Here is a 12,068-nt window from a genome sequence, read left to right as displayed (position 1 = left end):
TGGACATGGGGAGCTGTCATTATAGTCCTAAAACACTGCCTTCCTAGGGTGAGAACACTGTTCCTCCTAAATACAGTACTGTTGTCACCCTGGGACAGGAAGTGTGTTTCTAGCCGTATCACCAGGTGAAAAAAGTATGAATAAAAAAAACACATTCAGTCATCACATCTACAGAAATTTAGGCTGCAATACATTCAGTTCTTGTTCTGGTGTTTAGGTATGCTTTACAGTATATGTAAATCCTCACCTTGTAAAATAACCCATTTAGTTTGAAATAGAAATGAAAGGCAAAACATTTGGGTATAGATATAAAAACGTTATACATATCTTTTCCCATATTTTATAAGTGATCACATAATCTCTAAGGTCTTTATGCAGATGAGAACAGAGAACTTGGAAAGGAGAAAAAGCAGTACAATGAACTTCCCAGTGAATGGCTGTGCAGGGTATGTGTGAACTGATGTTCTGATGTGTCTGATCATTGCAGGAGAACAAGCTGAGTTCTGTGCACAGCTAGAGAACTGACCATGCTGTGCTCTCCTGCCTAGTGTGGTCAGACTTTAATAGGAAAGCAGAGGGACTGGTAGGAACACCAGATATTTCACACAAAGGAAACAATACATAAACAACAGGATACGTTTTCATACAAGTACATGGTACAGCAGGCATATATCAGGAACATGAAATGGTGGGTTCGCAGTTTACTAAGAAAAAGGTTTTTAAAGAATCAGAACAAGGGACATTTCTTGCAATCATTGTGATGCGTCCCTTGCACTTCTGACTGTGGACCTACCTGAAATCTTCAATCCTCCACAATCCCCTGGTGCTGCAGAGGTTAATAAAGCCAAGGGATATGCACTCATCAAGATTTCCAACTATGCCTGCGCTTTCCACCCACCTCCTCCATTCACACAAGCTGTACTATAGCTTCTGTGAATGTAAAGGGCTCTATGGATGGAACAGGTGGACCTTTTATTCATCCGCTCGTCTTCTAATCATAGATTGCATTTAATTCATGGAATCTATTATACAGCTTCTATGAATGGATGATGGAGGCAGAAAGGGTATTCAGATCAGTTGGTGTCCCCTTTCCCTCAAAGTCTTGAGGGGACTATCATGGGAATCCTGATGTAGAGGGGGCTCTGATGGGGAACATAATGTAAGGGGGACTCTGATGGGAATCATGATGTAAGAGGGGACTCTGATGAGGATCATGATGTAAGAGGAGACTGATAGGGATCATGAAGTAAGAGGGGACTCTGATGGGATTATGATGTTTGAAGGGACTCTGATGGGATTGTGATGTAAGAGGAGACTCTGATGGGGATTGTGATGTATTAGGGGACTCTGATGGGGATTGAGATGAAAGCAGGGACTCTGATGGGGATCATGATGTAAGAGGGGACTCTGATGGGGATCATGATGTAAGAGGAGACTCTGATGGGGATTGTGATGTATGAGGGGACTCTGATGGGGACCATAATGTAATGAAGGACTCTAATGCAGACACTAATTTTTTACTATAGTTATTTCTCTTTTGTTCTGAATCATATCATATTGATTACATAAAAGTTTCAATGGAAAATGTCTTCATTCATTTATATTGTATTCATTCATTTCTAAAACTGTTTTTTTCCTAACATTCGATGTGGCCCTCATATTCAAATGTTTGGAGACTCCTGCCCTAGATCTAAATGAACAATTAACCCTTGGAGCGTGGGCACACGGATACTTTTTAGTTGACTGTTCATTGTATTCCAAGTGAATGGCCTGGTCAGTAGCCAGACCACCGTATTCAAGACTTCTCTTGAACCTGCAAATTCTATACATTAAACGGGTTTCAAATTGCAACACAACTGTAGTTGCATTCAGATACTGCTAGGTTTGCATACTCATGTGGTTCAGATTTCCTTGCAAAGGGTGATTTGTTTTTTTTTTTTTGTTTTGTTTTTTTTTAGAATCTGTGCAATAAGTCCAAGGACTTTTCTAAGGGGATCCTGAAATTTTGGTGAAAACTCCTAGGCGGAGGATTTGGCATTCCATGTAAAGTACATCTGACAAAGCGTGAAAGTGGTCTAAAAAGAAAAAGCAAGGATCTGAAAGCTGATCAATATTCAAGAAGCAGAGCGCCTATTCCAGCAGCTCGAACTTTTCTCTCCCACTCTGTGTGTCTCTCCCTGGTCTCCTCCCCTTTCCTTAAGTCATGCAGTCACAGTAGTTTGCAGTGGAACACATGCTCACAAGTTCAGTCTGTCTTCTGGGTCTCCTCTGGGCTGCTGTACTCATCTCCTCCCCACTAAGGTAAGTCATTCCTTCATCTCTCATCAGCTTTGTAGAGGGACATGAGAGTGATCTGTGACTTGGATGTCATGCACTCTCTAGTGGAAGTGTTACATAAACAGCAGTTCTATAGATCTCACATTCCAGCTGGCTGCTGCAGGACTGGAACACTTTGTATCCATTTTTGTGTCCTAATTACTTTGTTGTCATTTTTTTGTTTTCTTTGTTTTGTTTTTTTTTGTTTTGTTTTGGTTTTTTTTGTAGCAAACACTAGTTCTTTTATTGATAGGAATGGCTGCAGCTGCTGCTACTTATTACCCAAAACTTGTTAGAATTGTGAACATTCCATCAGTCGCTTCTCGAAATCTGCTTCTCATTCCCAACAATCTTTTCTTTATTGACGAAGAGTGATGCTGATGGAGCAGCAACTTTGTAGCTGATAATGTTGACGGAAAATGATCGCAGTCATGACCTTTAATTCTCAAGTTAGCGATTTCGCGTTAAATACAGAAATCAGGCTCTGGGGAAGTTGGAGCAGGCAGGTCACTTTGGTAAATCAGCCCGGTAGAGCATTGTTAAGGCACTGATATCATCTACAATACTAAGGGAGGAGGTGCTTGAAGTTCTATGGGGCTGATTTACTAAAGGCAAATAGATTGTGGACTTTGCAAGTGCAGTTACACTCTGCAAGGGAATTTGCCCCAGAGCTTAGTAAATGAGGGGAAGCTCTGCTGACTTCCATCATCCAATCATGTGCAAGCAAAAATGCAGTTTTTTTTTTTCATTTCCCTTGTGTATTTATTTATTATTGATACTTATATAGCGCCGTTAATTTTACGCAGCGCTTTACATATATATTGTACATTCACATCAGTCCCTAACCCTCAAGGGGCGTACAATCTAAGGTCCTTAACTTACATTCATACATACACATACTAGGGCCAATTTAGTCAGGATCCAATTAACCTGCCAGCATGTGTGGGAGGAAAATGGAGCACCTGGAGGAAACTAACGCAGGCACAGGGAGAACATGGAAACACCAGGCAGGTGGTGCCGTGGTTGGGATTTGAACCAACAACCCTGGTACTGCCAGGCAGAGGTGTTACTCATTTAGCCACTATGCAGGGGTGGACTGACCATTCGGGTACTCGGGCACTGCCCGAGGTCAGTAGGGGGCCCCATGAGATGACCCTAGTACCTTTCATAGGCTTTTTTGGGTGTGGTTTGAGTGTGGACGAGAACACAGGGGTCCCATGATCCCCTATTGCCGGGGGGCCCCATGAGTTGTCAGTCCGCCCCTGCCACTATGATTGGGTATTCATTGCAAAGTGAAGTGTCACCTCATTTACTAAGCTCTGGAGCAAATTCCCTTGCAGAGTGCAGCTGCACTTGCAAATTGCATAGTCTATTTGTCTTTATTAAATCAACAACTCTGTTAATTCAAACATCCCATCAGGTACAAAAAAATTTTAAATATAGGAACTTCTCCTGCCTGTGATTGGTTAAAACAAATGAGGTTCATGTTAAAACTTCTGAAATCCTAGCTTAAAGACACAGTTCTCACGTTAAGGCACAATGATTTTTTTTCACTAATTCAAAGCAAGTGAGCAAACATGGACTGACCCTGGTGTTATTTAATAAAGCCTTACCCATATTTGTGAATTCCTCTTTCAGCACATGCAAACCATGAAAACCTGCTGTGTTTATATAAGAACTTCATGGGATTAGCCTGTGGACATACAGTAGGTAAAAGCTGGAAAACGATAACACATACACAAATGCGGTTATTCATTTATTGCAGGTGTTTATATAGCACCGACAATTTCCTCACCACCTTACTTAAATTGTACATTCACATCAGTTCCTGCCTTCAAGGAGCTTACAATCTAAGGTCCCTATCTCACAGGCATAGATACACATATTAAGACAGATTTAGATGATTAGCCAACTGAAAAGGTATTAAAGCCAAAAACAAAAATGCAATATATTGCAACTTACCACATCTTAGATGAGGTGACTGCATTATTTATTTATTTATTTCAGGTATTTATATAGCACCGTCCATTTACGCAGTGCGGTACATATATATTGTACATTCACATCAGTCCCTAACCCTCAAGGGGCGTACAATCTAAGGTCCCTAACTTACATTCATACATACACATACTAGGGCCAATTTAGACAGGAGCCAATTAACCTACCAGCATGTCTTTGGAGCGTGCGGGGAAACCGGAATAGCTGGAGGAAACCCACGCAGGCACAGGGAGAACATGCAAACTCCAGGCAGGAGGTGCCATGGCTGGGATTTGAACCAACGACCCTAGTACTGCCAGGCGGAAGTGCTAACTAGTTTTCTTTTAGGCTTTAGGCTTTTTTCCTTTTCTTCTAACCTGTTGATCTGAACAGTAAGTCTGTTGTTTATTAGCTTTCCAGCAAAAGTGGCAGGTAGAAGGTTGAGACGAACCATTTAACACTGACAGAGGTGCTTACAATGATCAGCCTTTATTCATTCATGTAAAATCTTTATCCCAAAAGGAAAAACAAAATGTTGCTGTAACTGCTTTAAATAGTTTGCTGGAGTTCAGCTTAGTTTGTTAGTAAAATCTACTTGATTGACAATGCTGCTGTCCGAAGGTGTCTCCGTTGCTCCTCCAGTGGAGACATCCTAAGGCTAGGTTCAAACTTATGCAGGTTGCATTTGAGCCATTTCTGCATTGTGTTTTGCATTTTTGCACCTGCATTTTTTTCCATTTTTTTTACTTTTTCTTCTTACTAGGCAGATTTAAAAGAAAAATGCAGCAAAAACGCAACACATGTTTTTCTGCAGCGTTTCCATTAAAGTCTATAGAACCAAAAACGCCAACTTTTTGTGTTCAAAAAAGTCCCTGACCCTTTTAAAAAAATGCACCAGGTGAAAATGTGCAGATGTGAACCTGTCCAATAGGAAATCATGTTCAATGAACTGTACTGCGTTTCTGCAAAACGCTGCAGAAAACACTTAGATGTGAACCTAGGGTAAGACAAGATCAGAATCAGCATGTGCAATCTATTACATTTTTGTTTTTAATACCACTTTAACCTACCAGCATGTCTTTGAAATGTGTGAAGAAACCTTTACAAGTGTAAGGAGAACATGCAAACGCCATGCAAGTCGTATCATGGTTGGGATTCAAACCATTGACCTTTAGTGATACAAGCCAGAAGGGTTAAATGCTATCCTATAAGGCAAGGAGTAATGAGCAAGGTAACGCTTACCATTACAAGCAAATAGATTTTTCACTGATCTTACTTTTGGGAAATTAATTCTGGTTGGTTGCTGTGTGTTGTTGTTCTATGCAGGGGCAGACTGATTATTTGGAAACTCGGGCACTGCCCGAGGGCCCGGGGTCAGTAGGCGAACCCATGAGATGCCCCTGGTACCTTTTTCATAGGCTTTTTTGAGTTTGGGCAAGGACACAGGGGCCCCATGATCCCCTATTGCCCGGGGGCCCCATGAGTTGTCAGTCCGCTCCTGGTTCTATGCATATAATCATTGCTATTGGCACTACACAAGGATCATTCGGTGAGCTGCGTTTTGCAGGTGCCCATACTGCCTGTTTGGGTAAGTATGATCTCTATGGATGAATGGAGCTGTCAATCAAACACAGTGGAAATTAGCAAAGCACAGTCACCAATGCCATTTTCCATACTACAAACTATTCTAAAGTGTTATGGTCATACATCAATCATCATCAATTTATCATGTTTCAAATGAGCACAATTACATTTATACACTATGGAATAGGCCTTTAGAAGAGATATTATCCTTTGCACATAGTGACTGCACATTCCACAAGCTTATTACATAGGCCCAAGGGTAAATGTAAATACTCTGGGTGTATGATCACTATACTTGTTACACTCGTGGAAAAATAACTTGACAGGTTTTGCAACTGTACTTGAATGCAGATTTTGATTGATGCTTAAGGCAGTCTTGAGTGGTTGCCTAACAAGTCTACAGTGAGGCTGAGTACTAAACCTGACTGTGCTTTCAAGCTGAGCTCCAGGCAGATAAAAAAGACACAAACTGCTGCAGGTCTGTATTCTATAATACATCATTTAACACTTTTTTTTATTGTTAATATAATCTATGTAAGTACTTGAATTTGATCTGGTATCAGCCTATTGGGCTACGTTCACACTAGCCTTGTGTGCAGGCGGCAGAGAGGCGTTTGGGAAGCGTTTTTACCGCTTCCCAAACGCCTCTGCCAACTCTGCACATTACAGCACATGGTGCTGTTCTAACAGGAGCGTTTGCGTCGCGTCGCGGCAAAACGGACGCCTCTGGTCGAGTCAGGAGGCTTTGAAGCCTCCTATTCTCGTCTATGGTGCCGCTCCGCAAACGCCCGGCCGGCATTTGCGGTGCGGTTGCGACGCGGTTGCGGGGCGTTTGCGGAGCAGTAACACCACTCAAATGCATTATAGGCATTTGTGGGGCGTTATTAACGCTCGGCAAACGCCTAGCAACCGCCGCTAAACCGCGCATGCGGCGTTTGCGGAGCGTTTGCCGAGCGTTAAAAACGCTCCGCAAACATCGGACCAACGCTTGCCAAACGCTATAGGGGCGTTTGGCAAGCGTTGGAAAAACAGCCAAGTGTGAACGAGCCCTTGCAGTCCCTGCACAGCAGAGCTCAGACTAAGGCTACGTTCACACTAGCCTTGTGTGCAGGCGGCAGAGAGGCGTTTGGGAAGCGTTTTTACCGCTTCCCAAACGCCTCTGCCAACTCTGCACATTACAGCACATGGTGCTGTTCTAACAGGAGCGTTTGCGTCGCGTCGCGTTGCGTCGCGGCAAAACGGACGCCTCTGGTCGAGTCAGGAGGCTTTGAAGCCTCCTATTCTCGTCTATGGTGCCGCTCCGCAAACGCCCGGCCGGCGTTTGCGGTGCGGTTGCGACACGGTTGCGGGGCGTTTGCGGAGCAGTAACACCACTCAAATGCATTATAGGCGTTTGTGGGGCGTTATTAACGCTCGGCAAACGCCTAGCAACCGCCGCTAAACAGCGCATGCGGCGTTTGCGGAGCGTTTGCGGAGCGTTTGCCGAGCGTTAAAAACGCTCTGCAAACACCGGACCAACGCTTGCCAAACGCTATAGGGGCGTTTGGCAAGCGTTGGAAAAACAGCCAAGTGTGAACGAGCCCTAAGAGAGGTGGAAGCAACAAAGGGCAGTGCAAGAAGTATGCTGATAATAGGAGAGAGCTGAGTGACAGAGAGACAAGTGCACTGGTCTGCTGCTTCTCTTTTCATTGTCTGGTCTCAGGTTGAGGGGAGAAACAAGGTCTGTAAGTGTAAGGCTGTCTGGCTGACCCCCAAAATAAAAAAACCTATTCCACCATCCATAAATTGCATAGTTACATAGTTAGTGCAACTGACAAAAGACAAAAGTCCATCCAGTTCAACCCAAAAAAAAATTATAATCCTACACCCACCATTGATCCAGAGGAGGGCAAAAAGAACCCCAGCAAAGCAAAAAAAAAAAAGTTATAATCCTACACCCACCATTGATCCAGAGGAATGAAAAAAAACCCAGCAAAGTTAAAAAAGAAAAAAAAGTTATAATCCTATATCCACCATTCATCCAGAGGAATTAAAAAAACCCCCGGCAAAGTAAAAAAAAAAAAAAGTTATAATCCAATATCCACCATTGATCCAGAAGAATTAAAAAAAAACCAGGCAAAGTAAAAAGAAAAAAAGTTATAATCCTATATCCACCATTGTTCCAGAGGAAGGCAACCCCCCCCCCCCCAGCAAAGTAGAAAAAAAAGTTATAATCCTATATCCATCATTGATCCAGAGAAAGGCAAAAAAACACAGCAAAAGTAATTAAAAAAAAAGTTATAATCCTATATCCACCATTGATTCAGAGGAAGGCAGAAAAAACCCAAAGCAAAAAAAAAAAAGTTATAATCCTATATTCACCATTGTTCCAGAGGAAGGCAGAAAAAACCCTGATAAAGTAAAAAAAAAAAAAGTTATAATCCTATATCCACCATTGATCCAGAGGAAGGCAAAAAAACCCCCAGCAAAGTAAAAAAAAAAAAAAAAGTTATAATCCTACACCCACCATTGATCCAGAAGAAGGCAAAAAAAACACCGGCAAAGTAAAAAAAAAAAAGTTATAATCCTATATCCACCATTGATCCAGAGGAATGCAAAAAAAAACCCAGCAAAGCAACAAATAAAAAAAAAAAGTTATAATCCTATACCCAGTATTGATCCAGAGGAAGGCAAAAAAATCCCAGCAAAGCAAAAAAAAAAAAGTTATAATCCTATATCCACCATTGAGCCAGAGGAAGGCAAAAAAATCCCAGCAAAGCATGATCTAATTTGCTCCAGCAGGGGAAAACAATTCCGTCCAGATCCCCCTACAGCCTCCTAGCTATGAAGAATGGGGTGTGCCAGCATGTCAGCTTGCCAGCATAGCGAGGGTTACATAGTTACATAGTTAGTCTGGCTGAAAAAAGACAAAAGTCCATCCAGTTCAACCATTTAAAAAAAAAAAGTATAATCTTACACCCACAGTTGTTCCAGAAGACAAAAAAACCCAGCAAAGCATGATCAAATTTGTTCCTGCAGGGAAAAAAATTCCTTCCTGATCCCCTGAGAGGCAATCGGATATTCCCTGGATCAACTTGCATGCAGCATGTAGGCCCTTTACAAAATAATCTAACCTAAGTGCTGAACCTTACATTTATCAACATTAAACCTCATTTGCCACATAGTTGCCCAATTACACAGTGCATTCAGGTCGGCTTGTAAATTGAAGACATCCTGTAAGGACGTTATTCCACTGCACAGCTTGGTGTCATCTGCAAAGACTGAAATGGGATTTATAATCCCCGACCCTATATTGTTTATAAATATAGTAAAAGATAAGGGTCCCAACACTGAACCTTGGGGTACACCACTGACAACCCTAGACCATTCAGAGTATGAATCATTAACCACTACTCTCTGAATTCAGTCTTTTAGCCAGTTTTCTATCCATTTACATACAGATTTTTCCAAGCATGTAGACTTTACCTTAGCCGTGTGTGGGGAACTGTGTCAAATGCTTTTGCAAAATCCAAGTATACCACGTCCACCGCCACCCCTCTGTCAAAGTATACCACGTCCACCACCACCCCTCTGTCAAAGTATACCACGTCCACCGCCACCCCTCTGTCCAAGTATACTATGTCCACTGCCACCCCTCTGTCGAGGTATACCACGTCCACCGCCACCCCTCTGTCAAAGTATACCACGTCCACCACCACCCCTCTGTCCAAGTATACCACGTCCACCGCCACCCCTCTGTCCAAGTATACCACGTCCACCGCCACTCCTCTGTCCAAGTATACCACGTCCACCACCACCCCTCTGTCAAAGTATACCATGTCCACCACCACCCCTCTGTCCAAGTATACCACATCCACCGCCACCCCTCTGTCCAAGTATACCACGTCCACCGCCACCCCTCTGTCCAAGTATACTATGTCCACTGCCACCCCTCTGTCGAGGTATACCACGTCCACCGCCACCCCTCTGTCCAAGTATACCACATCCACCGCCACCCCTCTGTCCAAGTATACCACGTCCACTGCCACCCCTCTGTCCAAGTATACCACGTCCACCGCCACCCCTCTGTCCAAGTATACCACGTCCACCGCCACCCCCTGTCCAAGGTTTTGCTCACCTCCTCATAAAAAGAAATCAGATTTGTTTGACAACTTCTGTCTTTCATGAATCCATGCTGTCTGTTGCTTAAAATATTTTTTTCCAGCAAGAACTCATCTATGTGGTCTTTTATTAAACTCTCCAGTATCTTCCCAACTATAGAAGTTAAACTAACAGGTCTATAATTACTTGGTAAAGATTTTGACCCCTTTTTAAATATTGGCACCATATTGGCCTTACGTCAATCCAGTGGTACTATGCCAGTCATTAAAGAGTCCCTTAAAAATTAGAAACAATGGCTGAAATGACAGAGCTCAATTCTTTAAGGACCCGTGGGTGTATACCATCTGGTCCAGGTGCTTTATTCACCTTTATTCTGTCTAAATATTTTTGGATCATATCAATTGTGAGCCAATGTGGATCATCTGGAGCTGTGTCAATACCATGCCCATTATGGACAAGAGCTCCCCCATGCTCCTTTGTATATACAGAGCTGAAGAAGGTATTTCATAAAGGTGCCTTCTCTTTGTCCCCAGTCACCCACTCTAGATTATTTTGTAAAGGGCCTACATGCTCGGACTGGACCTTTCTACTATTAATATATTTGAAGAATTTTTTCAGATAGATAGCAGGTTGGTCCTGCTATCTTTTGCAGTCTGTCGTTCGTTTTCAATTTTTGCGGCCTTTATTTCCTTTTTGCATATTCTGTTATATTCCTTGTAATGTTTAAACAATGATAGCGTTCCTTCATTTTTCTAATTAATAAAAGTTCTTTTCTTATTATCTATAGCTTTTTTAACTTTGGCCATAAGCCACATAGGTTTGATTTTTAGCCTTTTAAACTTGTTGCCCATGGGAATATATTTTGCAGTGTGTTCACATACAGTCTTTTTGAAGAACTCCCAATCTGTGTTGTGTTCATTCATGCCAATATTCCCTCCCAGTCTAAGTCTTGCAGAGCAACTCTCAGCCTTGGCAAATTAGCTCTCTTAAAGTTGAAGCGTTTTTATTTTTCCCGTATGTGCTCGCTGTTTACAGCTAACAATAAATGAAATCATGTTATGGTCACTGCTACCCAGATGTTCATTTATATGGACATTCGTAATAAGCTCTGCATGGTTTGAGATTACCAGGTCCAGCAGAGCATCATTCCTAGTTGGGGCCTCTATGAACTGTACCATAACATTTTCCTGTAGTAGGTTTATCAATTTTTGCCCTTTAACTGTTCCTGCAGTACCATTAGCCCTTTCAATCTGTGCAAGGAGCTGAGTCTCCACCTCCTCTTTAACACTGGGAGGCCTATAACAAACTCCAATGATTACATTTGTAGTACGCACCCCCATGTGCAGTTCTACCCATAATACTTCAGCCTCATCACACTCTCCATCAACTAGGCCCTCTTTCACATTCGCTCTGAGATCACTTCTCACATAGATGCAGACACCACCACCTTTCCTATTTACCCTGTCTCTCTGAAAGAAAACATAGCCAGGAATATTAATGGCCCAGTCATGGGAAGAATGAAGTCAAGATTCAGCAATACCAATTAAATCATAGTTCTCTTCATGCACCAAAGCTTCCAACTCACCTATCGTGCTTGGCAGACTTCTGGTATTGGTGAACAAACACTTTAATCCATTACACCTTGTGCACACGTATTTTGTATATTTTTTATTTTTATGCAATTGGTATGAATTCCACTGGTTGTTTGTAACATGGGAACCTTCTTATCATCTGCCATAGCCCTCCCCTCATCTTTCCCCAATCCACCCACCAATAAGTACTGACCCGTCTAATCTAACTACCCCTTTATAATCTAATTCTCCCTTCCCCCTCGATCCTAGTTTAAATATTCCTCCAGTCTTCCCATAAACCTCTCCCCCAGCACAGCAGACCCTCTTCCATTTAAGTGAAAACCATCTCTAGCATATAGGCTGCACCTATAACCCAAATCCTTCCTAGGAGAAATTAAAATCCTTCCCTCTTACACCAGGTCTTTAGCCATGCATTGAGTTCTCTAATCTCCCCCTGTCTTTCCTGAGTTGCGCATGGCACAGGCATATTTCAGAGAATATCACCTTGGAGGTCCTTCC

At 42.5% G+C, this 12,068-nt stretch overlaps 1 protein-coding gene across 1 annotated transcript in view; it reads left to right on the top strand.

Moving 5' to 3' along the window:
• The first annotated feature begins 2,147 nt into the window (after window positions 1–2,147).
• Window positions 2,148–12,068, top strand: part of SLC1A3 (solute carrier family 1 member 3) — a 117,064-nt gene continuing 107,143 nt past the window's right edge. Inside the window, exon 1 of the mRNA XM_089687843.1 lies at window positions 2,148–2,301. The gene's annotated coding sequence lies outside the window, so the exon portion shown is untranslated. The remainder of the gene's footprint in view (window positions 2,302–12,068) is intronic.

Source organism: Staurois parvus, unplaced genomic scaffold, assembly GCF_062004578.1.
Source record: "Staurois parvus isolate SC_StPar_1 unplaced genomic scaffold, SC_StPar_1.0 ptg000438l, whole genome shotgun sequence".
NCBI classification, from domain to species: Eukaryota; Metazoa; Chordata; class Amphibia; order Anura; family Ranidae; genus Staurois; species Staurois parvus.
The sequence above is the reverse complement of the archived record's forward strand: the minus strand, read 5'-3'. Positions and strand labels throughout refer to the sequence as shown.